At 39.3% G+C, this 27852-nt stretch overlaps 1 protein-coding gene across 3 annotated transcripts in view; it reads right to left on the bottom strand.

Annotated features, from left to right (window-relative positions):
• The window catches only part of TBL1X (transducin beta like 1 X-linked), a 200185-nt gene that overhangs the window by 114467 nt on the left and 57866 nt on the right, over positions 1-27852 (bottom strand). For 2 of the 3 annotated variants that reach the window (XM_027890241.1, XM_027890242.1), the window contains exon 2: positions 20802-20874. The exons of the other annotated variant lie outside the window; for it this stretch is intronic. The gene's annotated coding sequence lies outside the window, so the exon portion shown is untranslated. The remainder of the gene's footprint in view (positions 1-20801; positions 20875-27852) is intronic. 3 annotated transcript variants of the gene reach the window in all.

Here is a 27852-nt window from a genome sequence, read left to right as displayed (position 1 = left end):
TTGCTTATTTGTCATGGCTGTCAGAAGTTGTGAATTTCAAGATTTTCATGTTTTTACAAAATGTGCCCTCATCTCTTGGCTTCATAGGAAACTGTGTCAGTGGGTGAGCAGATGAATGCATTCAAAGGTGAATAAACAGGTGAACAATTTAGCCTGGAGTGGGTTGGCTGAGGTTTCACCCTGTTCCAGAAAAGTATGTCTGGAGAGACTCAAATGAATTACAGATTAAGCTATTCCAGATTTTCACTGGTGAATCTGAGGTACAAATTCACATCTGTGAGTCTTAATGTGAAAACCAATCCTAGTGACATTATTGTGCTTGATGCTTTTGTGTTCCGCTACTTCCAGATCAAATTTGTACAATTTAACAATAAAAACAACTTTTAACTGCCGAATTTATCAGAAAGCCAGGCAGATACCTTTCCTCAGAACATCCATGACAAAATATTTCATCCCGCTCCCTGTCACGACTGGGAAGTTGTATGTTCTTCACCTTTTGTGCATGGGTATAGTTGTGATTATCACTGATAGCAACGACTCCCTAAGTTGGATCCCAAGACAGACTTGCATTTTAAGGCTTAGTAACTGAGGTCTATAGACATGCTGTAACTTATTACTTGTAGGAAGACAGAGGTGTATTTGCATAGGTATTCTAAGCTCATGACACAGAAAAAGTGGCACAAATTAACTTACTACCCTTTCCTAAACATGAAATAATTTGTTAACCTAGAGTACCCTGCTCATGTGTCCTTGTAAAAGGCTAGAAGGTAAAGGGGCTAACGTGTGTGTCTCAAACACCGACAGCCAGATAGCTGTGGAGCCAACCAAGGATTGTTGGTAACAACCACCAAGGATTGTGGGTAATAACACACTGTGAGGAAGAACAAGATGTGGCTGGAGCAGGGGACCATATGCAGGTAGGGCAGCACTTTCCTGGGACAAATGTCCTTGTTCTGGCTCCTGGAGATAAGCACAACATAGTCCAGGGCAAGCACAGGTATGACATCCAAGGAGCAGGCATGGATTGTAAGGGAGGATCAAGATCACCAAAGACCGCTGAAGCTCTCGAGCCATTTCCAGCAAGATCTAGAAGAATGGACTGCAAACTATTTTGCATAAAAAGTGAGAAACATCTCCAGGACAGGGAAGCTGATCTATAAAAAGGCTCCTCAACAAAGCCCAGGCATATGTACCTCCCAGAATTCTGGACATTCCATCTGGGGGATTTGATGCTGGTACCAGGACTAATGACCTCTCTCTTCCTTCTTTTCCTCCTTTCTTTCTCTGTCCCCCTCTTTAATTCATCTCTTTCTTCTCTTTTCCCCTACCCTTTTATCCATACTCACTGCCATGTGCTCCTACTAGGAGATCAGGGACAAACTTATAAATGCCCAATGTGCAATTTACTAATAAAACCTTGTAAGTTTTTGCAGATCCTCTGACTTTTGTCAGATCGCACTTTTGACCACAAACATTGACCTGGTGTTCCCTTCTTGGGTGCTCCCTTCCCCTTAAGGGACAACCACAGTCCTTAGTTTAAAACTCTATGCCCCAGAAAAAAAATACAATTCAGTTTAACTTCCTCATGCATTCAGAACTAACAGAAGTACCAACAAACCAAACCTCTCCCAAGAGCATGCATTAACAAGGCACACAGAGTAGTTATAAGAGGTGGCCTCTTTTTACTTAAAGCAGATTTATGCCATCTTCTGAAATGAAATTTTTTATGCTTGTACACAAACAATATAATAAAGCCTATTCCTATCTGAAACTACAACCACATGAACCAAAAAGCCCACCTGCTCCTAACAACATAAGGCCCATGTGGATATGTTCCTGGGGCCAAAAGGTGTTAAGAACCTTTAGCCTTGGACAGGTATTAGCCGTGCAAAGTAGTTTCTACCAAAGTGAATGATGCAGACAGATGGTACTTCACTGGCAAAACAGACAGGCAAGGAGGAATAACATACCCACTTCAGCTTAAACTCTGGTGACCTAGAAGAGGTGCCATGCATACACACAGAAAGTACAGCTTTGCCATCAAGGACCCACTGTCTTCCCAAACAGCATGAGGTACAATGATAAAGACATCCAAAGTTTGGCAGATACGGCCTTTTCAATCATTTTCTCTGGCCATGATACTCTTGAAGAAGGTTAACAAGTCCTGGATGGAGTTTTATTTTTCTCTTCTCCTCTCTGTGTAAGTCAGAATACACCCAGTATACCATCACTTCACAGTTTAGCTAACACAGAAGCCAGAGGAGGTATATACCAGACTCTATATACCCTAAAGTAGCCCTGCAAATGTATACTCCATTTTAAGAAAAACTGGAATAAAGGGCTGAGAAATTAAAACTATTAATCTGAATAACTGTATACATTTCTATAATCCCACCATAAAGACTGAAATCTGTAGAGAGACTTCACTATAATTTTTGTGTGAATAAGGAGTAACCATCATTATGTCAGTGGAGCGCTATTACAACCCAGGAAAAGCCTCTTACTTATGAAATTGAAAAATAAAGCAGCGTGTATGTCAGCTCAGCAAAGCAAGCTGCTGATTTCTAGGTATGATGGTGTGGAAAGGGAGAAGCTATATGAGAATAAAAGACTGCGAAAGCTGCTCCATTTTTAAAACAGAGAGAATGCAAAATTGCAAACATTTTACAGTGGATCACGTTCAGTGCCTAACATCTGCAGCCTAGCATTCACACTGTGCAACAAAAATGTCTGTAGAGATCTCTCCAAAGCAGCTCACATTATCAGTCCATTGACATATTTATTCAGCAAGACAGAACATCAATAACATTACCTCGTAAGTTTTCTATTTTTAAAATATTTGCAATTGCATAGATGGCCTAACGCTCAAACCACTTTGTTGCAACGTTTTAAAAAAAATAAACAAAACCTCCTAGTCTCATCTGAATTATTTATTCTTTTCTTCAGAATTACAAGCCAGTGAATTTTAGTATAAAAAGGCTCAGAAGCATCTAATCCAACCAGCTGTTTTCAAGATATAACAGGAGACAAAAGGCCTTAATCAATAATAAAGTATCGTTATTTGTATTTAACTGCTGCCTAGAAATGCTAACCATGAATCTTATATGCAAGATTTTATTAAAATCTACAAGAATCCAGATGAAAAAAGAGACAAAATTATCCTTGTCCCCAGAAGGTATAATTTAAAATAAAGGGATGGATAAAGAGATAAAGGGATGGATGTATTCTGGTAGATGAAAAGCAGAACAAAACAATGAATATGTCTCCAGGCCACACTGCAGAGGACACACTTATACTAGCCTGAGTACTGCATGATGTGCTACATTCCACAATTTTTCCTGTAGTAAAGTACAACTGGCCCAGGTAAAGCATCACCCTAGAAAAGCTGCACTGTTTTGCTAACCATGCTAACTTGGGATTCTGTACAAAACCCCACACTGTGCAGTGCTGTTAGAGCCAACAAACAAACACTGCTCAGCATTTTCAATGCAATAATTTGTTCTTCTTTGTTGTAAAGTGGATACCTCCTAGAGTCACCTGATCAGCCTGTCACACTCTGCCCAAATTCATGTTGTCACAGACCTTGTGGGACCCATCCAAAACAAGGGACATAATGAAAGCAGGCAGTCGGGTAACAAGCCTGCTCCAAAAAGTGCTGCAGTGGAGCCTGCTCAGGGGGAAGCAACAGCTCTGCCAGCTTCCATGCTGGCATAGCAGTATGAAACAGGTATTCTTTCCAAAGGGCTTTTCAAAACAAAACCTGCAGTTGTCTTTCCAGTTTCATTTTCAGACTCCTCCAGTTCAGTTGTTAAAAAAGAAACAACAGCAGAAGAGTAAGTGTGAAGCAAACTGTAGTATCTCCTACAAATAATATTCCTCCTATTCCTTTGCTATACACACAATTTGACTTTATTTTTCTTTTTAAAAGCATCTTTTTCCCCAACCAAAAAAAAAAAGGTTATCTGGACAGCTCTAAAAAATACAAAGAAAAGACACTGAGAGTGTGATTCACAAGAACACTCTTCTGTTTGATATTGGTACAGCTGCAGGGTGAAGTGTTTTCCCTAGGCTTGCAGTGACACTGAAGCAGCACAGCTGACCTCTGGAAAAGGGAAACAGCTACATGGGCACTCTCATGTTTCCAACCAATGTGCAGTGTAGTTTTCACAGAAATAGTGGTGTTCTAGTATAGGTCTCATGGTGCTATGTTCAACCAAGTAAAAAGGTGCCCCAACCCTGGCAGTGTTCAAAGCCAGGTTAGATAAGGCCTTGAGGAACCTGGTCTAGCAGGAGGTTTCCCTGCCCACAGTGGGGGGCATGGGTTGGGACTACACGATCTTTAAGATCCATTCCAACCCCTTAACATTCTATGATTCTATGAAAATCTCTCTCTCTCTCTCTCTAGCTCTTCATTACAAAATGCAGCAAGTACACTACCTTTTTCCTTTAACTCTGATTTGGACTACGGAAATTGTGATTATGCCCAGAAGCATCATCGGTTTTGCAGAAAAGGTTTATTGCACTACTGTGTTAAAGTGATGACAGGAAAGAACAGGAAAAACCTATTCAAGGGCATACAAGAAACCTAGTTATGTCAGTGCCATACTGATATTTGCTAGTAGTTACCTGAAAGCAATGCTTTTGGAACGCTGCTTGGAAGCTGGTAGGAAAGCCCACACTTAAATGCAATATGCCTGGCTCTGACTGGGATTTTTGGTTGGTTGGGTTTTTTCCTATTCTTTTTTTCTCTCCCTTATTACCATAAACATATGCAGATGGTTAAGAGCCTGGCTGTTAAGAGCTCTGGTAGTTTCAGCCCATAGAGTCCCCAGGCAGGACCTACCAGGCAGAAGGGGTTACATGATCCCAGGGCCACTGCTTCCACGGGCGCACACAGGCTAGATTGCATTTGCTTGAGCAGTTGATGCAGGATTAAGCCCAGCAGATAAATACAACAGATAACTGTCACATCTTAAACCAGCACAGCTAAATCTACCGGAGTTTATGAGACAGTAGTTTACGTTAAAGGCCCAAATGCCAAAAGAGCTAAAAGTCCTTTTAAAATACTTTCTGTAATATTCCAAGGGACTTTCTTGTTCCCTTAAGAATTTGTAATTCCTTATGCCACTTCTGCCTTTTCCAACAGGATTCTGAGAGAATTTATTCATTAAAACATCGAGATCATTTGAAGAACGGAAGGAAACAAGCTGCTGCAAAAAGCTAGAACAATTTGATAAAAATTGTTTTTATTATCCCACTTAATGATGGGATAACGCATTTGAACAGCAGAAAATTTTGCAGTGGATTATTCAGGGGGAATTGTTCTGTGCAGATCATTTGTCCATTAATATTAAAACCTTCACGGCCCAGACATACTTCAGTGTTAAGAGTTGTACGCATTTCTATTTCACATCACATAATGTCTGCTTATAATGCAATGCTGTGTCACTCAAATGGTGAGAAAACGAATAAAGTAATTTTTAGAAGCACTAAATACTTAAGAAAACAAGACTTCATTATTATAATCACTAAAAAATAAGGCATTACAACACCTTGGAAGACAAATTTCAAGCTTAAAGTCTCACCTTGAATATACATGCATTTATATATGTATATAGGGAGCACCCCTATCTGGGAAGGGTACCCTAGGAGCACAGGTGAAGGTTTGGAACGTCTCTCCCACCCCTCCTCCCACCTTGCTGAATAGCAAACCTGCAAGGACTGAAGTGAGGCAGCTACCTGGAAAGAAAAAGGATCCTTCATAGTGTATTTATAAATGTTAAATGGCCCGGGAAACTGCTGAGAGATTTCTCATGCTCAGATCCTCATTTTCTCCTGCATGGCCATCCCTGGGACACGGCTGGAAAACAAGGCAGCCATTTTCTCATAAGCTGTTACATTCAGCAAACCAGATTGAAGTGCTTGATAAGCTGCTGTTCTCTTCCGTGCCTGCAGCGATCAGAGGGGAAAAACAACCCATCACCCACAAACAGGTACAACCACAGCCATCTCTGCTGTGAGCCGGGGCTGGCAGCGCAGATGGGGCCAGGGAAGGGAGGGAGGGAGGGAGGGAAGCAGGGAAGGAGGGAGGGAAGGAGGGAGAGATGGGGAGGCCTCCATGTGAACACATCCATATTCCCGGGCAGCACTACCCTTCATCTGTGCAAAATCTTACGGACATGTGACGTAACAGTGCTTCCTCACGGTTTTGTGTTTCCAAAAATAAATTACCACTGTGAGAAAATACTTTGCTTTTGCAGAACCTGTGTGTTCAAGGCACTGCCCTGTGTGGAAAATGCCTCCTCCAAACCTTGTGGTCCATATGGGCACACAGTGATTTTAACTGTGTTTGGCACAGGTATACATGTACCTGTATGCCCACACATACCTGATGCAATTTTCAGAGGCAATGTAGCTATCAGGAACCTCTCAGAAATAATTTTTTAAGGGACCAGACTGTTAAAACCACTGAGCAGCCCGACACTGTGTACAAATCTGGATATTCCAGATTGGTAACGGCTTGAGAATAGAAAGGTTTGTCCTTAGATGTAAAGCAAGAAGTCATGGCACTTATACTTCGATTTATCTCTATCTTCTATTATAATCCACTTTCTTGTCAGTTTTGTAAACCTCCCTATCTTGCAGCAGCGTTTCGAAACTGGGCATCAAGAAGTCCTGGGCACAGGGAGATACCTTTTCAGTCTCAGCAAAATATGTTCAGATTTAGCTATGCTCAAAGCCTCTGGAGAAAAAAAAATTCCCACTTAGGTCTCTCCCACAGAGACTACTAAAACCCTTTTGCTGAAGTCCCCCACTACCCTGTGCATGCTGCCCCTGGCTCTTTGCTTCGACACACGGTCAGGCTCCAGCCAGACCCTAGTGGGCAGGCTGCCCCGCCAGCTCACCCGGCCAGACCCACAGGAAGTTCAGTAAGTGGAGGACACATGCTCCCATTTGGCCACTTCCAATAGCTTCTGTTTGGCTGGCAAGAGAGTGCTGCATTGAGTTGCCTCTCCATGCGGATAGAGGCTGCACAGACAGAAGGTGATTCCCTGAAGCCATCAAAGTTCCTATGCCTCCAGCACAGTTCAACCCACAGAGGGTCTGGCAGACCTGCCTGGCTTGGCTCTGCTGGCACGTTTAATTCATTACATCCAACTTGGACATCCCTTTTCAGTGGCTGGTCCATAAGACATAGCAGTGCAATCCTGTTACCTAAGGTAATCATTTAGGTCAGCTTTAAGCAATTTTGTCACAGTGCCAATGGTCAGGAATTCCAAAACTAGGATTGCTGTCAATACCATGTGTTTTTAGCACTACACCTACAAAGTTTCCTTTCTCTACAGAAAACAGTGGAACAGCCAAGAAGATGACACAGAAATAAAAATGCTATTAAAACCACAGAAAACCTAAATATGAGAAAAGCATACCTGGGCTGTCGAAACCTAAGGCATCATCTCTCCTTTGCTTTTTCCAGCCAGAAGCACAATTTTGCTCTGACCTCTCCCTATCACCTGCCATGCTAACCATAGGCAGCTCCCACTACCACCCACCGCTGCTCCCATGCTTGGCAAACAGCAGCAGCTGAAATCAGGCAACACTAACAAGGTATTTCTTGCCCCAGTCAGTACCTGCTCCAGCTCTTGAGCACAAGAATTAAGTCTGCCCATGCAACCTTTGCATTTCCACCTTCACACATGCTTGCTAAGGCTGGTAAATCAAAATGGTACCCCAACACATCATTCCTAATACTGCAAACTCTGTAACTGTTTCCCAAAATTACTGCATGACACCAGAGGTGACTCTAGAACCCCAGTAAGACAGGAAGTCTGAATAAACACAAGTAGAGCACCAGTACTTCAAACATGTGATGCCCTCATCAGTCACCAAAACTACTGAAACACAGCCCTGTTCTACATGACTAGCTGGTGAAGGACTTTCGTTCTGTGGCCATGTATTTTTACTGGGTAAAGTAACAAGTCTTGTTTTTCTGCCAAGTATACATACACCAAGGCATTTCTTAATATCTTTTATTTTGAAATGCAGGATAGCATAAGTTTAAGAGTAGAAAGTCTCCTCACTCCACTAACATTCAAAGTATGTAAAACCACAGCTCTATTAATCAAGCCATCTGTGCTAGAAATGCCATTCTTTTTTTTGTTTTTTTTGGCCATAAGACTATTTTATCATTTGCAGGTGGTAACGTCTAAAAATGTATCACAGAAGGTATATGTAAAACCAGAGTACTCGTTTTCTTGATCAAAACAGACAGTAGAAATGAACCCATTCTGATCTAACTCATGCCTCTTGGTACAGGAGGTTTTCTCACTAGACCTGTGACCTTCAAGCTGAAACGTCATTTCCAGAAATGAACTGTGCAGTTCCTTACACCTGTTTCATACCATCAAACTAGATAAAATGGCTTGATCTCTTCCAGGAAGGAAGGAGTTCAGCAGTGGACTGAGGAGTCAGACAAGCACCATATGGCTAGAAGGGACAGGAAGACAAAAGAGAGGGCTGAACCACCTCTCACAGCGGCAGCACGAGTTACGTTGGCTCAGCTGTGTTGTCTAATCAAGTATTCTAAATCAATTAAGACTGAAGCCAATTTGTACACATGAATCTTTGTATTTATAAATGAACCTAAATATTCCACAGTAATATTCCATACGGTTTATTTCCTGTAGTACATGGACAGAAACCAAGGGCTGGCTGAGCTCATTAGCCAGGAAAACATGCTGTTTTATAAGGCAAGCTTTTGTCCAGCAATACAAAAAATGATCTGTGAATGGATGAATCCCTTCCTGCCCTATAAAACAACGGTCTCCCATGGAGGAATGTCGGGTAATGTCAGTTATCTGTAAACATGGTCTCTCAGTTCTTTCAAATTGTCACCAGCTTGTAAGTAATTCTCATATATCTTCCCAGAATACTTTATTTCTCACAGATTTTCAAGAAAACAGAAAGCTGCCTTTTCTGCCTGCAGAGTATTTTCCTGGGTTTTTGTTTGGGCAGTGATGCTGGAGCAGAGGCAGGGTGGCTGCAGACCCCCCCAGAGGTAATTCTCCACAGATGCCACCCTCACCTCTCCACACAAACAGCTGAGTCACTCATCGTTCAATGACCTGGGACAGCGATTTACAGCCATCCTAGGCAGACCAGCTCTAGCACTGGTTGGCTTTAGAAAGGTGCACAGCAAAGTAAAGCATTTCAGCAGTGACTCAGCCCTGTGTATTAACAGCCAGCCTAAGCTTATTTAGAGCCTACTGTTGCCATGCGTCAGGGACAGGGGCTGGATCAGACTGCTGAGCTAACTGGATGCTCCTCTCATATTTTTCAGCATGACAACAGAGCTGCCAGTACCCTGGGAGCAGAAGCACAGGTTAAGCAGAAGGGGAAGGAGGGCAGGATAGGCCCTTTGGAGCCACTGCTTTTGAATCAGCTTGGGTCAGCTGTGAAGAGCTGGATTCCCTTGGTCCACAGGACGAAGTAGAAGCAGAGGGGTTGATGAAGTCGTGAAGAATTGGGCCCCACATAAGTCTTTATATCCACCATGCAAAGTAAATGGAACTCAAAACAGTGCTTAGAAGAATTTTGTACACTCATGTAAATACCTGTGTGCAGAAATGAAGATAATCATCTCCCCGTACGTGGCTTTTGGTCATACTGGAAAGGGCAGGGAGGTGAGAAATAAAAAAAGTCAGCATAATCTGATTAGCTGTGTAATAAAGACTAAACTGGGAGATCATGAGGGAAACTATAAGGAGAGATTTCTTCAGCACAGAATGCTGGAGAAAAAATGGGAAATCTGGTGGAAATCTAATGGGATAAAGTAACAGATGGTAGGTAGACACCCAAGGGACACGGAATATGTTTGAAGATGATACTGGCTAACAGTATGATTAAGAGTACACGCAATATCACAGTGCACTGCACTGAACTAAAATGTAAGTATTAAGGCCATAAAACCTTTAATATTCTAGGTTAGATTTACATACTTTTACAGACATCTACAATACAAATAGGAATAACATTTACAAGAAGGAACTATATAACACAAATACCTGGGCTACTTAGGGGAAGGCTCTTGTCCCTGTCTTGAGAAATGTGGCAAATATCTGTCTACAAACACGATACAGGACAAACAATTAAATTAATCAACAAAGATATAACAATAAATAATCGAGTCAATATACAGAAAAGAACAAACCACCATCATCTGAGTGACCTGAAGCCTACCTGACAGTACATCATTTCACCAGGCCTATAATGACTCTCGGGGAAAAAGGCACATCAAACCCTATCCACTTTTTCAATCACAGATATACCAGCAACTTCCAGCCAGATCTTTCACATAGCCCACTGTTCTTCCACCTGATACACGTGCAGGAGGATGGACTGCAGTCTAAAAGCTGAAAACACAAGCAGGTCAAGTCAAGATGGCCACTCATGCTCAGACAACGCTTTAAATAGGTACCATCAAATTTGCTACAGCAGTCTCATGGAACTATGGTGGTCCCAGGCCTTCCAAATATTTGCCAACAGTTAAATAATATCTATAAACAATTCAGTCCAGCTGTAGAATTGCTTATTTCTCCATAACATAAACATTACATATATAAACTCCAGATATACACAGATAGATGGATACATACATACATACAATAGAGAGAGTGTTAAATGGACTAGATGTAAACAAATTATATAAAAAGATATAAACCAATGCTGCATTATTATAACCCAGTTATTTATGTAGATTTATTTTACAGTATGTCTGACTACATTCATAGCACTGACGAAAAGAACAATTATGCACTAAATACCATTAAACACTTAAACTAAAATTCCTCCTTGATCGTCCCTTCACAACCACTTTGATTTTACTTTGCCACCCAGGACAAGAATAACCACATGACCTGAAGGTCAAAAATTCTTCCTCTGTTACGAGAGCAAACTAAACAATTTTCAGAAGCAGAGTCCTCTCCCATGCACAATCCTACTTTCTGCTCTCCCACCTCCAACTGGCACTAATTTAAATTAGGGGACTGGTAGCTTTAGCACTTCAGCTGATATCAATTACCATTATATCATGCAAAGCACTCCCTGAAGTAATCAGGAAGTAAGCTGCTTATGGAAATAGAGAAAAAAGCTCACTAGAAATTAAATAGAAGCCAGTATACAGCAGAGACATAACCAGCACCCCTGTAAGAAAAAGAAATTTAAATGGGCAGCTGCATTCTGCATCAGCAGAATTACAACCATTTCTGTGAATGGTTTTAAGGTGCATAGAGAGGTCACTGCCTTCCACAGCTTGGGTTACTGCAAAGCCAACAGATAATAACTACATAAAAGCAGCAACTGGGCACTGTTTTAAGGCACTGGACTGCCTTAAAACAGCCCAGGAGAAACAGAATGATGCAGCTTCAGGGTAAGCATCATCCTCTGATTTATTCACAGCTAGCTTATGAAAATTTCCCAGTGTTTTTACAATCATAAAATCAAGTAAACCAAGCCTCAAAACACAGACTTTGTTTTTTTTTATCCCAGTCCAGGAAAATGGTGAGACGTAATGCAAGTGGGCCCAATCAAATGTGATGTAAGGAACAAGTAAGAAACACAGTCTTTGGAAGCCCAAATTGTAACAGCCATCTTGTGTAGCAGTGCCTGTGTCTCTTCTTGGGATCTCACCTCAATGGCCTCTGCCCAAGGGCAAAATATTTTGTTTTAAAGATTCTTAAGCAGTACTTGTCATATAGGGCAAGCTCACTCAACCGAGGAGACAGCTGACATTTGGGGCCCACCTTACTCATTCTGAAAAGGCAGATATGGATAGGCTTCCTGGCACCTTTCCATCCTACAATTTCCTACTGCTATTACACTGATGATTCAAATCTAATTTTAACAAGCAAGCAAGCCTTCTGCTGTCAGCAACCATTGTTCCAAGACAGAAGGAAAATACTTTAAGTACAATTTCGTGCCTTTCAACATCTGCATTTTTGTATTGCTTTTGTTCCTGGAGAGGGGCACGGAAAAGGAAAATAAGGGGAGCACTTCCCAAGATAAGGAGTTAAGATATCAGTGCTGTCACTTATCATTTCCTAAACAAGCCTAATTTTCCCAAACAATACATGGGTGGCAGAAGAGTATTATTCATTTAAAGACTAATGTTTTGAAAATCTAAAAAACTTGCTACAGTAACGAAGCAAGTTTCAAAAACACATTCCTCTAAGAACATATAATTGTCAAAAATACAAAACAATACAGAACATATAATATAATTGTCAAAAATACAAAGATATTTTCCATATCCTTTGGTATAACTGAGTCCTACACAACCACAATGTTTATTTTTTAAAACAACTAATTCTTTAGAGCTAAGTTTGTGTGTAAGTGAAACTTCACCACTAGCTCAGGAAGAACCTAAAACTTTCCTTGGTTGTATATTATCTCACAAAGAAGCAACCACTCACCATGTTTCTAAGTGTTGGCCAAAGAGATCAGAAAAATGAAAATAATTTGAATATTCTTTTACCTATTTTTCAGACAGCCTTCAAAACCAGACTCAAAACAGAATAACAAGCTGATTTCATTAGTTATAGAGCAAAAGAAACCATCCCATATAATGTGCACTGGCAGTGAAAAGCTGCAAGATATTCACAGAACATAATTAGTTCTGAAGACTGTTGTAGAGCAACATAAACTTGGTTTCAGTAACCAAGAGTAAGCCAACAATGAGCATAGAAAAGTCTTCCTCACAAGGAAGAAACAGCTCAGTTGTTCTGAGTTACAGCACAAATAGCTATGTGGAAAGTCCTGATGTTTGTACTGTATGATTTCAATAACTTATAATAGAGGATTAAATACATCTGCAGGTCTCCTAAATAAAACAAATGCTATACTGTGGTGCTGAAATATGTAAGGTGTTTCCATTACCTCGAATTCATATCACAGAGGGTTATTTATACATTGGAACAGGAAATATTTAATGGCAGTTAACACCCTAAAAGGTACAGAAAATGTTACCGTGTAATACACTGCTATACTGTTGTCTGAATGGTAGTAGTCAAAACATGAGTGATCAAACGTTGCAGTCCTCTTAGATAGACATTGTGGAACCTGCTCAAGGTACTTAATTTGACCTCTTTGTTCAAGTCAGTGGCATTTGCATTCATTCACATTCAGCAAGTTATTAATCTAAAAAAGCGAAGGAGCTGTTCGTTTCTTCTTTCCTCCAAACTCCTTTGCTCTTCTATAAAATTAATGCCATAAATAAAATGTTGCTTTTAGACCTGCTGTGATACTGCCAGCCAATTTCGCTGCAGAGAAAGGTCAAAGAAAAATTTATTAAAAACCAAAATAACATTTCTTTTCCAAACTCCCAACAGTACCAAGCATTCAAATAAACTCTCAACACTGGTCAGTCCTTACTGGGCTCTTAAGTGAGCTGTGTGTTTTAAGAGCTAACCTTTGGAGCAGAACAAATTACTGTACTGCTTCAGTTTCTTGCACAGCAACTACTGTGTTGCAACTGTCCTCCAGAAACCTATGACCATCATCTGAACTAAATAATCTCAATGTATGAAAGCCTGAACTGAAGGCCTTAATAAGCATGAATCCAACAAGAAACACAGAGGTTAACTAACTGGGTGTCCTCAGTAACACAAGTTTTGAAACTCAAACATGCAATTCTTGCATTAAACATAACTTTGAAACAATGAAAGAAATCTGTATTTTATAAATTCATCTGAGAATGATGTAAAAATTTCAGCTAATGGACAACTCCTCGTCTCAACTTCAACTGTTTTGCCAGCTTTAAAATAGCTGTGAATATTAGGGAAATAACAACCTTGGTTTCTTGTTTGAATTCTTCTATCTTTATTTTACTTCCAATGCATCTTTTCATTTCCACAGCATCCAAACAAAAGAGCCTTCTCACATCATAAGTCTTCACATGGTTATTACTAGATAATGACCAACTCACAATTTCAATTTCCTTTCAGCAAAACATACTGGATTTTGTCAGTTTTCTACCAGAAAGATTAGCTCCTGCAGAACTCCCAAACTTCTCCCCAATAAATCCAAACTCTTTGAGCTTCTGGTAGGAGTACTGCTCCTCCACACTGCACCTCCATACTAGCTATTTATCATGCATTCCATATGGATAGGAAATATAGTTTTCATTTGTTACCATTGCAGTCTTATATCAACACATCGTATCACACTGAACAGGAGACTTATGTGCAAGCTGTACAATATGGTCACAATGCACCTTCAACATACACAAACGACAACTTGTGAAGGAGCTTTAGATGTTATGGGCTTGCACAGATCAAAACAAGACATCACTTTACTATTCCTCATCACTATCTTTACAACTGAGTAGGGTAAACCTCCTGTAGATATGAAGTAGGGAAATGGGAAAAAATGCTGATATTTAGTTCAGTAACAGCTCAACATAGCTTTTTCCAGTGACTACAAGTGGAGCCAATGACTGCTGTATTTGCTTACAAATTCAGTCAGTATTTCAGGGACAGCACACAGCAGAGGTTTCTGCAAAAGCAGGGAAGTCCTTCAGCATGTGTCATTATCACATAGAATTATCAGAACATCTGGCTTCAAAGCACAGGAGCTACTGCATCCAATGCCTTCCTCATCACAGATGTGCAGACAAACCAATAGGCTAGCATGGACTGATGCTGAACACTGATTAGATAGAAGTTACAGAGACGAGGGACTTGGATTTAATGCAATAAAAGGAAACACAGAAATACAAATGGAAAGCAACAGAGATACTACCTGGGAAAACGCAAGACATAACAAGTTGGTTATGAAAAAATCAGTAATAGGGAAGGTAGAGAAGGAGAGGAAACAGTGCACTGAGACATAAATGAAGTAGGAGATATTATGGGCAGTCAAGCTACAGAGCAGAATTTAAAAAAGAAAAGCATCAGAAATCATGCTAACAGCAAAAAAACATATTCTCTATAAATTTAGATGGACCTGGACTCCTGAATCTCTTGGTTAAATGAAGAGGGGTCTCTTGAAAGTAAATGCATAAAGAACTGACATTTGAGTAAAGACTGAGAGATGGATTTTGTACAGCTGAAAAATGATACGGTGGGGCAAAGAGAAAGTGGGGTATTAATTCACAAATATCTAATGGAGGAATCTCCATAGCAGAAAAAGGAAGACATTTTCTATCAGCTGTAGAAACTCAAGGAGGAGTACATGGAAAGTGAGGGTTTTTTTGGTGGTTTGTTTTTGTTAGGTTTTCTTACACGAAAAATGTTGAGTGACTAGCAGAAAAGGCTTTTTGGAGGGGAACGACTGTTGGCTTGTAAAAAAACTGCCAGAGGGAATATTGCAAAGCTACTGCTGGGCAAAATAACAGAAAATGCACTGACAGGAACAGTCCTGTAAAAGCAAGGAAGAATGCCCTGGATAATGTAAAAGACCACTTCCCAGTCTGCTTATCTGTACACTATGCATACAACTAAGATATATTACCTGAAAATTTGTGCTCCCTTTTTAATATAACACTAATATACTTTATTACTGATTCTAACAGGCTTTAATAGGAGGAAGCATATATTCAATTATTTTATTACATGCTTTGAATATAAATGGTGAGCATCTGCACTCTAGTTTATTCCTTCCATCCTCATGCTCTCATAAAAAAAGCACTGGCACATTTTAGAATTCAGAGCGGCCCAACCTCTTTCTTGGCTGGTTTGCTGGGATCTATATATCCAATCTAATTATTTTGATTCCCATTTCCAACCCTATCAGTGGTGCAGTGGTGCAAGAAATCAAAATGCCAGTCTCCTGAATGTGTTAGAACCTAAAAGCTAACAGCTACTCATTTGCAGAGGCATCACTGCACGGCCCAAAGCCCCCGTCACCATGCAATTTACGTTCAGTGTTCTGGATGTGACTCGAGAGGGGTTTCCCAGTGTACCAATACTGAGCATTTCATATCACATTTCAGATATGCTACAGGTTGTTGCATCAGCTTATTTTGTCACAGCATAACTGACTAACCAAAAACCCCCAGCAACGTTCCAGTTCAAATTTTGTCTCTTTTTGAAGGCTCAAGTCCTTCTTCTTTGTTATTTTTCCCTTTGTTTTCTTAAAATGGAAAAAATAGGATCATACAAGCTAATATTCCCTTAATCGTTTAGGAGAGAGAGTCAGCAATAATCCTGCCAAAACACCTACTACCCTCTCAAATGGGGAAGATCCTATGTTGCTCAGTAGCTGAATTCCCCTGTGGGTCTTTTCTCTGCCTGCATGCTTTCCTCCTCTTGAATTACAGTCTTACTTAGATTACTAACGCCTCGGCACCACCGAAAATATTCCCATTCATTTCCCCAGCTTTTACAAACATGATAACATGATTTGTGTTTAAATATAAGCGTCACCGTTTTACTTTTTATTATGAATATCATATGTTTGGCAAGCTGTCTGACCTTCCTTATGATGATGAATGCTGCAGCAAACAATTTGCTGTATCTTTAAAGAAATGGCCAATTCAATTACATTATGCCAGAAGCTTTCAAATCCCTCTCTGCCAAATGTCTTTGCTATATCCTGCCACAGACAGCCCATTTGTATTCCAGCACAGTAGGACACTTGTTTTGTTGAAGCACACAGTTCTAGTTAGGTACTATCAACAGAGCAGTATTTCAGTTCTGTGGCTCTGTGTTCCTTGCCACCCCCTCAACCCTCGGTTATCAGGATTTTCAATTTTACTGACCAAACGTGTATGCATTACTAATTATGTGCATGAAATGCAGTAGTTATCGACTGCTACAACAAAATACATTAGTGACCAATTACAGGAGTTCTTGGCAGCAATGGTTATCATTTTAGTGGATTTAATCATTGCACTTAGAGGGAAGCTTGAGATTCCCTTTGAGATTACACCACTAATTGCTTCTGTTTTGCCAGTTACTGCATGAGTTGGTTTGCAAAAAGGATCACTAAAGATGCTTTCTAAATATGGGAAGCAGCAAACAGATGAAGCCTCCTGTAATGAGTGTCCCGTCCCCCCCCCCCATAAAACCACAGTGTCAATTTATTCATACCGCAGTGCCTGTCTCCGATACATATCCCCCTTGTCACCCCCTCTTTCCCTCTCACTTCTTGTTATTTGGGCAGACAACAGCAATACAGCTGCATTGCTGTTCATATGAATTGTGTGACACACTATCAGTTATTTATACAGATAGTGACAATATTACACTGCCAAAAAAAAAAGTTTTCCCCTCTCTTCAGTCTTTGCAGAGAGGATACTACTTTTTATTCTTATTATGACAGAATGTTTGATTGGTCCTAGACCTTAAAAAAAAAAAAAAAAAAAGGGAAAAAACCCCAACCTAGGCAAAGTACATGATTTATCACGTGCACAATACCACCATAATAGGCTTCTACTCTCCAGGAATCCCTAAAAACAAACACTTCCCCTCCAAAGGAATTTGTAATATAACATATTGTTCTTTAAAAGCCCACATCTACCTCCAGATCATCAGTAGTGATGAATTATCTGGTTTACAGCCCCATAAAGCAGAATTGTCTATATATTTTAATGCTGAGGCCAACCACAGGACTTTGGTACCTTTCAAACGTAGTGATATACAACTTTCCAAACACCAATGAAAGGCTGTGACACTTGACTTCAGGCAAATCAGAGAGATATAATTTCATCAACATTTTAAGTCTGATCAAAATAAGTAGTCTTTCAAAGGCAAAAAGTATGGGGGAGGGTTGCAACAACAGTTCTGTTAGCTGTCTGAGAATAGGCTATTTTAATAAATAAAATTGTTTAAATAAATTTGTTTGGCTCCTTTTCATTAAGACTTTCAGCTACTGAAGCTTTCCATTACTCAAACACCACCTTGTGAACAACAAAGAAACCCTCTCAAAAATATAAAAAATGCCCCCAATAATACTCAACAATTTTTTTTTCATGAGACTAAAAAACCTCCTATACTTATTTTAACACCAACTCTTTAAAGATTTCAGTAGATGCTAGGCTGATACAGCTTTAATTAGAAACTTAATTGATCTCTGTGAGAGAGATACTGCAGAGAGTTTTAAATCCACAGAGATTTCTAGACTATGAACAGCAGAGCATATGACATCTTTAAAAACTGTCAGAAACCATACACTGCCATTTACAAAAATAATAACAATCCCCGTGAAATTAACTGCTGAAAGGAGCTGAAAAGCTTCATCCTACAGTATCAACAGGCTCCAGCTAAAGTACCAGCTGGCTTCACTGCAGCCTCTAAATTCAGGATGGACTAATACCTACCAATTCCTGAAAAAGAGCATAATGCAGCACACAGGGGGTTGCAGCACAGATATGTTTATCTTGCTTCAAACCCAGATGCAGATTTGCACAAACCTGTCGATCTTTCCAGAACACCAGGCACAAGAACTGCTACACACAGGATGCTCTCAAAACCAAGGCCAGTTCATTTTCATGCTTAACTGAGAAAATCTTGCCCCAAGGCACTCAATTTCAAGTCTGAATGAGAAAATTTGTAGGTGATGCAGTAACTACAGTAACTGGCAAAAAATAAACTGGATAAAACACCTAAATTAGAGATCAATCCTACATTCATAAAGGAACAGACTACACAATTTAATTGGATTATCCCCATCTCTTAGTTCAATAATTCTTGACTTCTGCTTTATTAAACAACAATTAAAGACAATTTTCAAGTAAAAAGCAACATAACACTGACATGATATCTTTGCCAAGGCACAAGTCATTACAGACCTCAAACCCAGCCGATGCCTGCCTGTCCCATGTACACAAGTACAAAATCTCAACTATAATTTCAAAAAGATTACAACTGCACCTGGAATTTCTAGTGCTGCCTTTCAAACAAGGAAAGAGGAACAAAAGGGAAGAAAAATATTCCGAAAGAGAAAATATTCCCAAAATGAACAGCTGAGCTGACGTAGCGCTCAAAACACAAAAGGTCGGAAAATACCTGCCTTTCATCACTGTCAAAAGCAATAGACTAAAATATGCAGAGTAGGATTGATAACACAGGAAATAAATGAAAACATTTGCTGCATGTTAGTATGCAAGTTAAAAGAAACGGGGCAAAACCCTCTCTCAAAGGTCCTGCTGGATTTAAAACAGAGCTGTTGAGCCAACAGTGATTTCAAAACATGCCATTATCATTTAAGAACACTGAACTTCTTTTCCTTAATAAACCTTACGCTCAGCAGTTCACTAGTCCACAGACTTAATTCCTAAAACCATATAAGAACGAGTGCATGACAAGGAACCAGAATTTCAGTGAGAACTACCAACGCACAGGGAAGCAACCAGTTACTTCTAACACAGTCTCACGTATTATTTGTGATTCAGTACCTAATTTACAAATCAAGGAATGATAATGCTAAATGCTGCCATGATGCACTTATAAATGAATTTGAAGTCTTATGCATGTACAGCTCACAAAGCCTGGCATATTTTTAAGTTGCATATTCAATTCTCTTCAATATCAAAAGCAATGGGATATTTTTTTTGTCTACTGCTCTACTGCAAAGAGATAAACACAGTAACTACTCTAGCAAAATGAAATATATTTTTTATGCAGACGGATATCAATTTCTATGTTCATGCATTCCGTACAAGAATATAATTATCGTAATTATTATATTATTAAACCACAGCAGAAATTTGGAACAAACAGCATTGGTAACAAGTTTAGACCAGATTAAATTGAGAGACTCTCAACTATAAGTATTGTTTGTAAAATTTAATGCAGATACCAGTAGGGATATTCAACTTACTGAAGCTTTCCAAAACCAAAGATAATTCTTTTAGTGTGATAAATGCCAGCAGGAAGAAAGGCTCCAGCTCTAGTGACTGTTTCAGAAAACTCAATTAACTTGTCCATTTTTAAAAATATATTACCAGTAGAAAGAAGTTTCATGCCATACAATATTTATCTACTCATTAATATCACATATATGCCATATATGAATATGTATGACTAAATAAATACATTAAATAATAAGTAATACATCAAAGTGCCTTTTTGACATGTAAAATTATTTTTTGTAAACAGAATAAATCGTTGGATTGCCAGGAAAGAAATCTAGGTGGATAACTGGAAAATATTTTTTTCTGTTGTTTCAGAAAATTGTATAGGCTGGATTTGGAACTGGGGTCCTTCAGATCCCTAGGAATGTCTACCACATGCCATGTCCAATCTGATGAAGAAAAGCTGTCCCTGTCCTATTTTAGTGGAAGCAAAGTCAACCAAGATAATAGTTTCTGTCTCAAAAAAAACCAAACCATGGAATGAGCATTCACAACTGTATTAGGCTACCACAAGGTCACCCTCAGCCTTCACCCTCTGATGACCTCATACTTAACCTGGCCCATTCCAGGACTTCAGTTCTGCTGAGTCTCAGTGCCTTACTATTGATTACAAACCAGCAAGATTAAGTTTAACCTTAAGAAACTCAGAAATTAGTGTGAAGATAAAAAAATAAAAAGGCAAACCACCAAAATACCAAGAAATCCTGTTTACAATCCGTATTTCACTTTATGGAGGCTTTAAGGGTAAGAATAAAAAGAAAACCTACTGCAAAGCACTCGAGACTCTATAAAACATTCCCTCCCTGTAGCTAGTCCTAGTTCTTCCAGTCTTTGTCAATTCAAAAGCCAAAGTACTGTCTGAAATTACAGGTTAGGCATGGAGATGATGAAAAACATTTAATGGTTCTAGCATTTTGTAAAGCTGATTTTCAGCTAAGCATTCACTTACTCAGGTGCAAGAACAGTCAGGCTCCCCAGTTTCCCCTAGATTTCCCCTTCAGGCCAGTTTTATCCTTAGGTACCTGTGTAGAGTAAAAAACAAAGAAAAAAATTAATTTGCATAACTTCTCCTAAGTTCATCTCTTGATTATATCAGCTTCTATGGCCCCAATTTAAAAATTCAGATATCCAGCTTTTCTGACAGGATTATTTCCCATCAATTTGCTTAACCATAAGCAAACTCCAAGCTTTTTTCTCCCCTGTAAAAAGACTAGGTTTGATTTGACCAGTTCTATATAGTTTTTTTTAGACTCAGCACAACCTTAAATGAAATGTAAATTCAACCCAGTAGAAGGTGGGATTGCATGATTTAAGTATATTTCATCACTTGTTTTTAGGAGTACAAACAGCACACAGTTAAGCCTTTTTTAGCCACAGATTTAAGCTACCTTAAAACTGTTAACATGTGACAGGAAAATCCTACACTTTAATTTTAAAATTAACACTTTAAAACTTGAAAGAAAGTTTGTGTACAGGTGTACTGTCACTTAGTTACAGAGGAGCTCAAAAAATAAAGTTATTCTACTTTCTCCTGTCAATAGCATGAATTAAAGAAACATTTTCAAAATGTGCTATTCGACCATATGGAATCGATTTTTGCAGACATATGGAGCTCCAATTAAACAAGTGTGGCTTTGCTGACACAAAAGTCCACCTGCACGTATTCAAATTTTCCAGAATTAGACCATCTAATTTAGAGCACCCCATCTAACGATAACAGAGTAGAAAATCAATGCATTTGATATGACACAACCACTGAAACTAGTCTCTTTAAATAGTAATTGCAGCCTTACTTTTGACCATGGTCAGAATATAATCAGATAAGATGGAATTAGTTCCCCTAAAATACAGCTGCAATTACACCAGATCAAAAGAAAATTATTTTTCATCTTCTCCACCATGCAAGTAAACATATAACTGGAAAATTAGGCAAGCTACAATCTTTCAAAGAAATTATCACCAGAAGTCAACGGAAATTAAAAAACTGACTATAACCACTCTTTCTTTTTATGTTTTCTTTGCACATTGTGCATCCAGATTTTCCCAGGAAAAATGTATGGAAAGCACGCCATTTAAAGAAACAGAAGTCATCAAGCTATATACAAGCATCAACACCCTCAACAAGCCTAAAATCTTAATATAAGACAGGTGTCCAATGAGGTGGAAACTAACACATTTTTAAGGTAAGCACTTGAGAAGTTCTTCTTTCATTTTAAATTTTTTAAAGATTTGGAGTTAACTGGGCCCCCTTGTTCAAATCTAGTCTGACTTTTTTTCTACTAGGTGATGATGTAAATTTTTTTTTTTTACAGGACCCCAACCTGATTCAGTGAATACAGCAGCTAGAAGAGAGTACTGCAAATCTACACACTGACTGCATTACATGTGGTCACAGCATGGTTATCTACCCTGGGTCATTCTGTGCTGTTCCAGAACAGCACTCCAGTTTCCAGACACAGCTCCTCTTTGGTGCTGTCAGGACAACACCAGATTGCATTACAGCCCCCTGCAAGGTAGGTTATATGATCCCCGTGGACAAGAATGAAACTTTTGAATCAGGAGCAATACAAACTTCAGTGTTCAACCAGATTCCTAAAGATCATTTATCAGAGTACTTAGCCTTACATAATACCTTAAACTAATTTCCTGTGGAAGTTGTACTCATCTGGCTGCCTAGTTAAGGTGACGCACCTCTTTCCTGGTTTGTTTTGCACTGCCTCTGTCTTCTACAAGAAATAAAAGCAAGTTTTCAAAGACCTATTTACTTTGCTGCAGTCTTCACCTCTGTTCCACTTAAGAAGATCATACAAATCTGAGATCATATAATTTAGAACTATATCACAATGCATATGTCCAAGGGAGCTCAGTTAACATATTTCAGACAATATTAATTCTTCACCATCCCAGCTTTGCAGCGCTTGTTCTTTGTAACTCTTAACAATTTTACTCAACTTTCTGAGCTTGGTTTAACTTCCAGCTCTTTTAAAACCATTCAAAAGGAGAAGCTCTGTCTTGTTCAGGCAGACACTTAAGTCTCCCTCAAAACTCTCTCATCCAAGCTCTATCACTGCCAATGCTGTGGACAAGCGCCACCACCCCTATCACACACTTTGTCAGCAGGCACAGTTTCCTATTTGTGATCCCAGTCCTGTCTCTCTTCAGCAACCTCTTCATTCTCATCAACTTCATTAGACAATATATTGCTCCTTCCCTGCAACCAGAATCCCATTTCCCATTAGATTCCAGCTCTCCTATACCAGCTTTCCTTTTAATCTCAACATCTTCTCTCAGCTTTCTGTACCCTTCACAGATCTGTTAGCTCTTCCGCACTGCTTTTCACCTCCCAATGTTTTTCCCACTGCTTTACTCTCCCACTCACTTCCTGTGCTTGCCTCTTGCCCTGGCAATTTTCAGATTTCTTCTCAACAACCAACTCCATATCTTTTCCTGGTTCCTACACAGTCTGTGATTAGCATGCCATAGCCATTTGTGCTGAACTCACTTCCAATGATGGGTGTTGAAGAGATCTGTACAAGGGCTAATGAGCAGGAACACTTTATGTCAGGATCCCAGAAGAACTGGGGCAGAAGAGAAGCTAAACCAACAGTGCTGTCTGAGCAGACATAGAATTTTAGGCACTTAAATTCCTCACTACAGACACCTACATATTTAGATGTCAATGCAGCTGTAATGAAGGCTTTTTGAACTATCGGTACTTCAGTATTGATGGTAGATTAACATCATCCAGTCCTTTAAATTAAAAAAAGCGCAAAATCATTCTATCATTCTACAAAGGATCCAAATAAAGTTACTTAGAGTCTAAATCTCAGTATAAACTCAATCTACATTTTAGTTAATGGGGTGTTACTTATACTTCTTCAAACCACTCTTTCTGCAGACAAAACAGTCCTTGATTCAGTCAAATATATTAGGTACTGTGGGGAAGGGAGGAATGGGGTTTAATTAAGAACAGAGTTCTCTTGGCACAGTTTACCAAGGATAAGTGTTCTTATTTTTACTGTACTGGAAGAAATAGATTATAGCATACCTTCACCTATTTCTCCCAGAAAGAACAAACTAACCAAAGACATCTCCCTATCCTGTCTCAAACACCCCTGTCATTTGTGCGTGTGGGGTTAAGATGATTTTATACAATCATAGAATACTAGGTTGAAAGGGTCCTCAAGGATCATCTGGTTCAACCTTTCTTGGCAAAAGCACCATCTAGGCAAGATGGCCCAGCATCCTCTTCAGCCAAATCTTAAAAGTGTCCAATAGCTGATCAATCCACCACTTCCCTGGGGAGGTTATTCCAACTGCTGATTGTTCTCATTGTGAAATTTTCCTCTTGTGTCCAATTGGAATCTCCCCAGGATTCTCCCCTCATCTTTTCCATGGGACTCCCTGGAAAAAGGGAGTCTCCATCATCTTTTTAGACACCCTTTAAGTACTGGAGTAAGGAGATAAGATGTCCCTAAAGCCTTCTTTTCTCAAGGCTGAGCAAACTCAGTTCTCTCAGACTTCCGTCAGGCTTCCCAGTCCTTTGATCATATTCGTGACCCTTCTCTGGACCCTCTCCAGCCTGTCCACACCTTTTTTTGCATAGCAGGGACCAAAGATGAACACAGCATTCTAAATGTGGCTTGGCAAGCACTGAGTAGGGTGGAATAATGACTTCTTTGCTGGTGATTCTCTTGTTGATGCAGCCCAGCATTCTGTAGGCTTTCCTTGCCACAGCAGCACACTGTTCACCCATACCGAGCTTCTTGTCCACCAGAATACCCATGTCCCTTTCCACAGAGCTGCTCCCCAGGTGGATAGATACCAGCCTGTGCTGCACTCCTGGATTAGGGATAGATCTCTCCTATAATGCTACTGTATTGCTGCTGCTGTGTCCATTTAATAGCATAAGTTACTTAATGAGTACAGATGAATGATTCGGTGATAGAAGTTGTTTGCTAGAGAGGAATGTCTATTACATCTTGATTCTTGCAACGTTGAAACTAAAAAGAAAAAATATCTCTCTGATTTAACTGAAAAAGGCCAATAAAATAATTTTTATATTAAAATAACAAATTATCAAAAATATTTAGGCACACTACAATGACACAACCTTTCACCGAGCTTTTTGTGTCTGACATATAAAAATTAAGTATAAATGCAGTATTATTAATGAAGACAGTATTTACAAATAAATCACTTATTCCTCATTTGAGCCACACTGAGTTAAGTACATTTTAATGCTGAAAGTGGGATTTAATTATCTTTATTTGATCCAAAATGCAACAGCGAAATAAAAATGTTCAAAATACTTGGATCTTGATGATAAGCACTCAACATTGAAAAGTATGTGCCAGGATAATGTAAGATGGTATTTATTCTTATTTCTTCTAAAGAGGTCTCAAACAGTCCCAAGAATATATTTAATTCTGTACAATTGCTTGATCTTCCACTTTGTACACTGCCTGTTGGTGTCCGAGGCAGAAGCAGATTCAGTTATCCTGACTCCCATCCCCCGCATGGTCTGACCCTGCAAATCCACTACTGTCACATCCCATGTAGGAAGAAGGATTGTCAATATGAATCACACCCTTGGAACTAGGCCCTAGGATGTAGCTAATGCAATGACTGCAACTCATAACCAAGCCAATCATCACAGGTGATCACAGGCATTTCTCAAAAGCTGGCACTCTGAGTCTCCTATTAGTCAGTATATTCACATATGTTTGCTACTTAGGATAACACAAAATTAGTAGCATAACTATTAGTAGTAGATCGATCCCAAATTAAAAAAAATCTCAAAAACAAAAACCCACAAAGAACCCCCACACACACAACCCCTCCCCCCAAAAAATACAACAAAAAAAAAATCCCACTGGTAAACTGACCAAAAAGCCATAAAAAGAATGTCAGTATTTGCCTCCACTCACTTCAGAAAAACTTTCTGCTTTGTTTATTTTCTCTTCTTGCCCACAAGTTCCTGGCATCCCTTGTACTGCAATGTTTATATTCTAGTTTCCATCACCAATGACATGAAAAAGACACTTTGTTTACCCACACATATGTCCTTGCCAGAAAAGTCAAGAAAATCATTTACAACTGAAGGTCCATCATTTTCCCCCACAAACCACACATATAAAGACAAGAATTGCCCCCTTCCCCACCTGGTCCCATTAACAGGTGCCTGTGCCTCCCCAAAACCTGCAAGACATAAGGAAAGTAATGCTTCCTACAATCTACTGGTTTCCTGGCATGGAAAATTTACCAGTTAACAGTGACAGAATCATACACTGAACTTAAATATTTCATGGAAGGGTTTTTGGGGGGAGGGTTTGGCAATAAAAAACCTAACAATCTTCATCCAAAAGAAGCCCAGCTCACCTCAGAACATCACTATAGCTGTTATAGTCTGGCTGATGTTAGTTAACTTGCTCACACAGATAAGTCCTAGAACTTTGAAGCAAACAAGTGATCTGGGATTATACTTTATACAGCCTAAAGCAAATATAGTTAACATTTCTTTGATCCTTGAGTTTCTCACTTTAGAGAGCAGAGGGAGAGAAGTGGTGCTAGTACTTTCAGGAACCATTAATTACAGGAACTCATCATGAAAGGCATTTCCAGAAAGTATTAGAGAGAATCCTATGGTTTAAATATAAACAGTGCAGTTGGTGTCACACAGTTGTTCATGAAAGACAAGGTCTCAGTGCATTTTTTTGCTCCAGACTGATGATCTGTAAGGTGTTGAACAGGAAAAAAATTTACCACAGCATAAGCCCCTTCCATTAAAATGTATTTTCTAGCATATCTGATCTCAAAGCAAATTACAAATCAGATTCACTTTAATAGTCTAATATACTATAAATGTTATGGCCAAAATTTTCAAAAGATTGGCTATTGCATTTAGTCAGCAAAGTTAAAGTACACTCTTCTGAACTCAATTAATCTTTGAAACAGAATTCATCTTGAATGGGAGCTACTATCTTTTAATGGTAAAAAACAAAAGTGACATTGAACTGGCCTCAATTATAACATTAATGAGCTTCTCAAAATTATTTGTCTACTTTTCAAATAATATGTGAAAAAGCACACAAGTTACTAGTGGAAGCAGGAACAATACCTTATTTAACTAGTTTACTTTCTTAGGAATTCTCAGTTGCTTAACAATGTATTTTACAAATATTCAGATTTACGTTACAACCATTCCCTATAAGAATAATTTTTTTTTATTATGACAATAGACACCTAAAGAGCCCTTTTCACCATCAACTAAGTGGTGGTACAATACAGCCTGAGCCTATCAAGTTCAGTAAATGATATTTTACTTTTTAACCTGACCCTCCAATAAAACACTGAAAAGAAACTTTCCCTTTAAATCCTGTCCTGAGTAAAATCTAGAAAGCTGTAGTCCCCATCCTTTGTCAGCTGCTTTTTCATTTACTAATTTAAGAACAACACTTCCTCCTGTTGCACACTTACCAGGAAACAGCCATGCCTTGAATGTGTTATAAACGCTACGCTCCTCTCAGGTTGCACAGCTTTCTACAAAAATAAGACAAAATAATGGAAGCACTGCCCTTTACCATCCTCTACTTCCTGCCCACGTTCTCGTTACTTAATTCAATACCAAGGTTAGAGCTTATGAAAGAATTTCACACCTCATTTTCCTTCTGTAGCTCCCCCCCTCAATCTGAGGTGGTGGCTGATTTCCCTGCAAGTCTAATTTCTCACAGAAATGCCAAAAACACAAAGGCAGAGTGATAACCAAACTGCAAGACGTCACTTACTGAGAACAATTCTTCTGGGGTACAGGAGGTGACAAATACGTATATTCTGCAGACAACACGACCAAGAAATTTGTCTGCACCAAACAGTAAAGTATGAGCAGCAGAAAGAATCAACACCTCCTCTGGGGCATTTCAGTGTGTGCCTCAGCACAGTTCAGAGACACAGGACGGTCCTTTCAGGATTGATGTGCAACTGCAGGCAACCACACGATG

The sequence above is a fragment of the Empidonax traillii genome, unplaced genomic scaffold, assembly GCF_003031625.1.
Source record: "Empidonax traillii isolate 1590-97213 ecotype Southwest subspecies unplaced genomic scaffold, ASM303162v1 scaffold282:size975252, whole genome shotgun sequence".
Taxonomy (NCBI): domain Eukaryota; kingdom Metazoa; phylum Chordata; class Aves; order Passeriformes; family Tyrannidae; genus Empidonax; species Empidonax traillii.
Note: the sequence above shows the minus strand (reverse complement) of the source record. Positions and strands in the feature narration are given on the sequence as shown.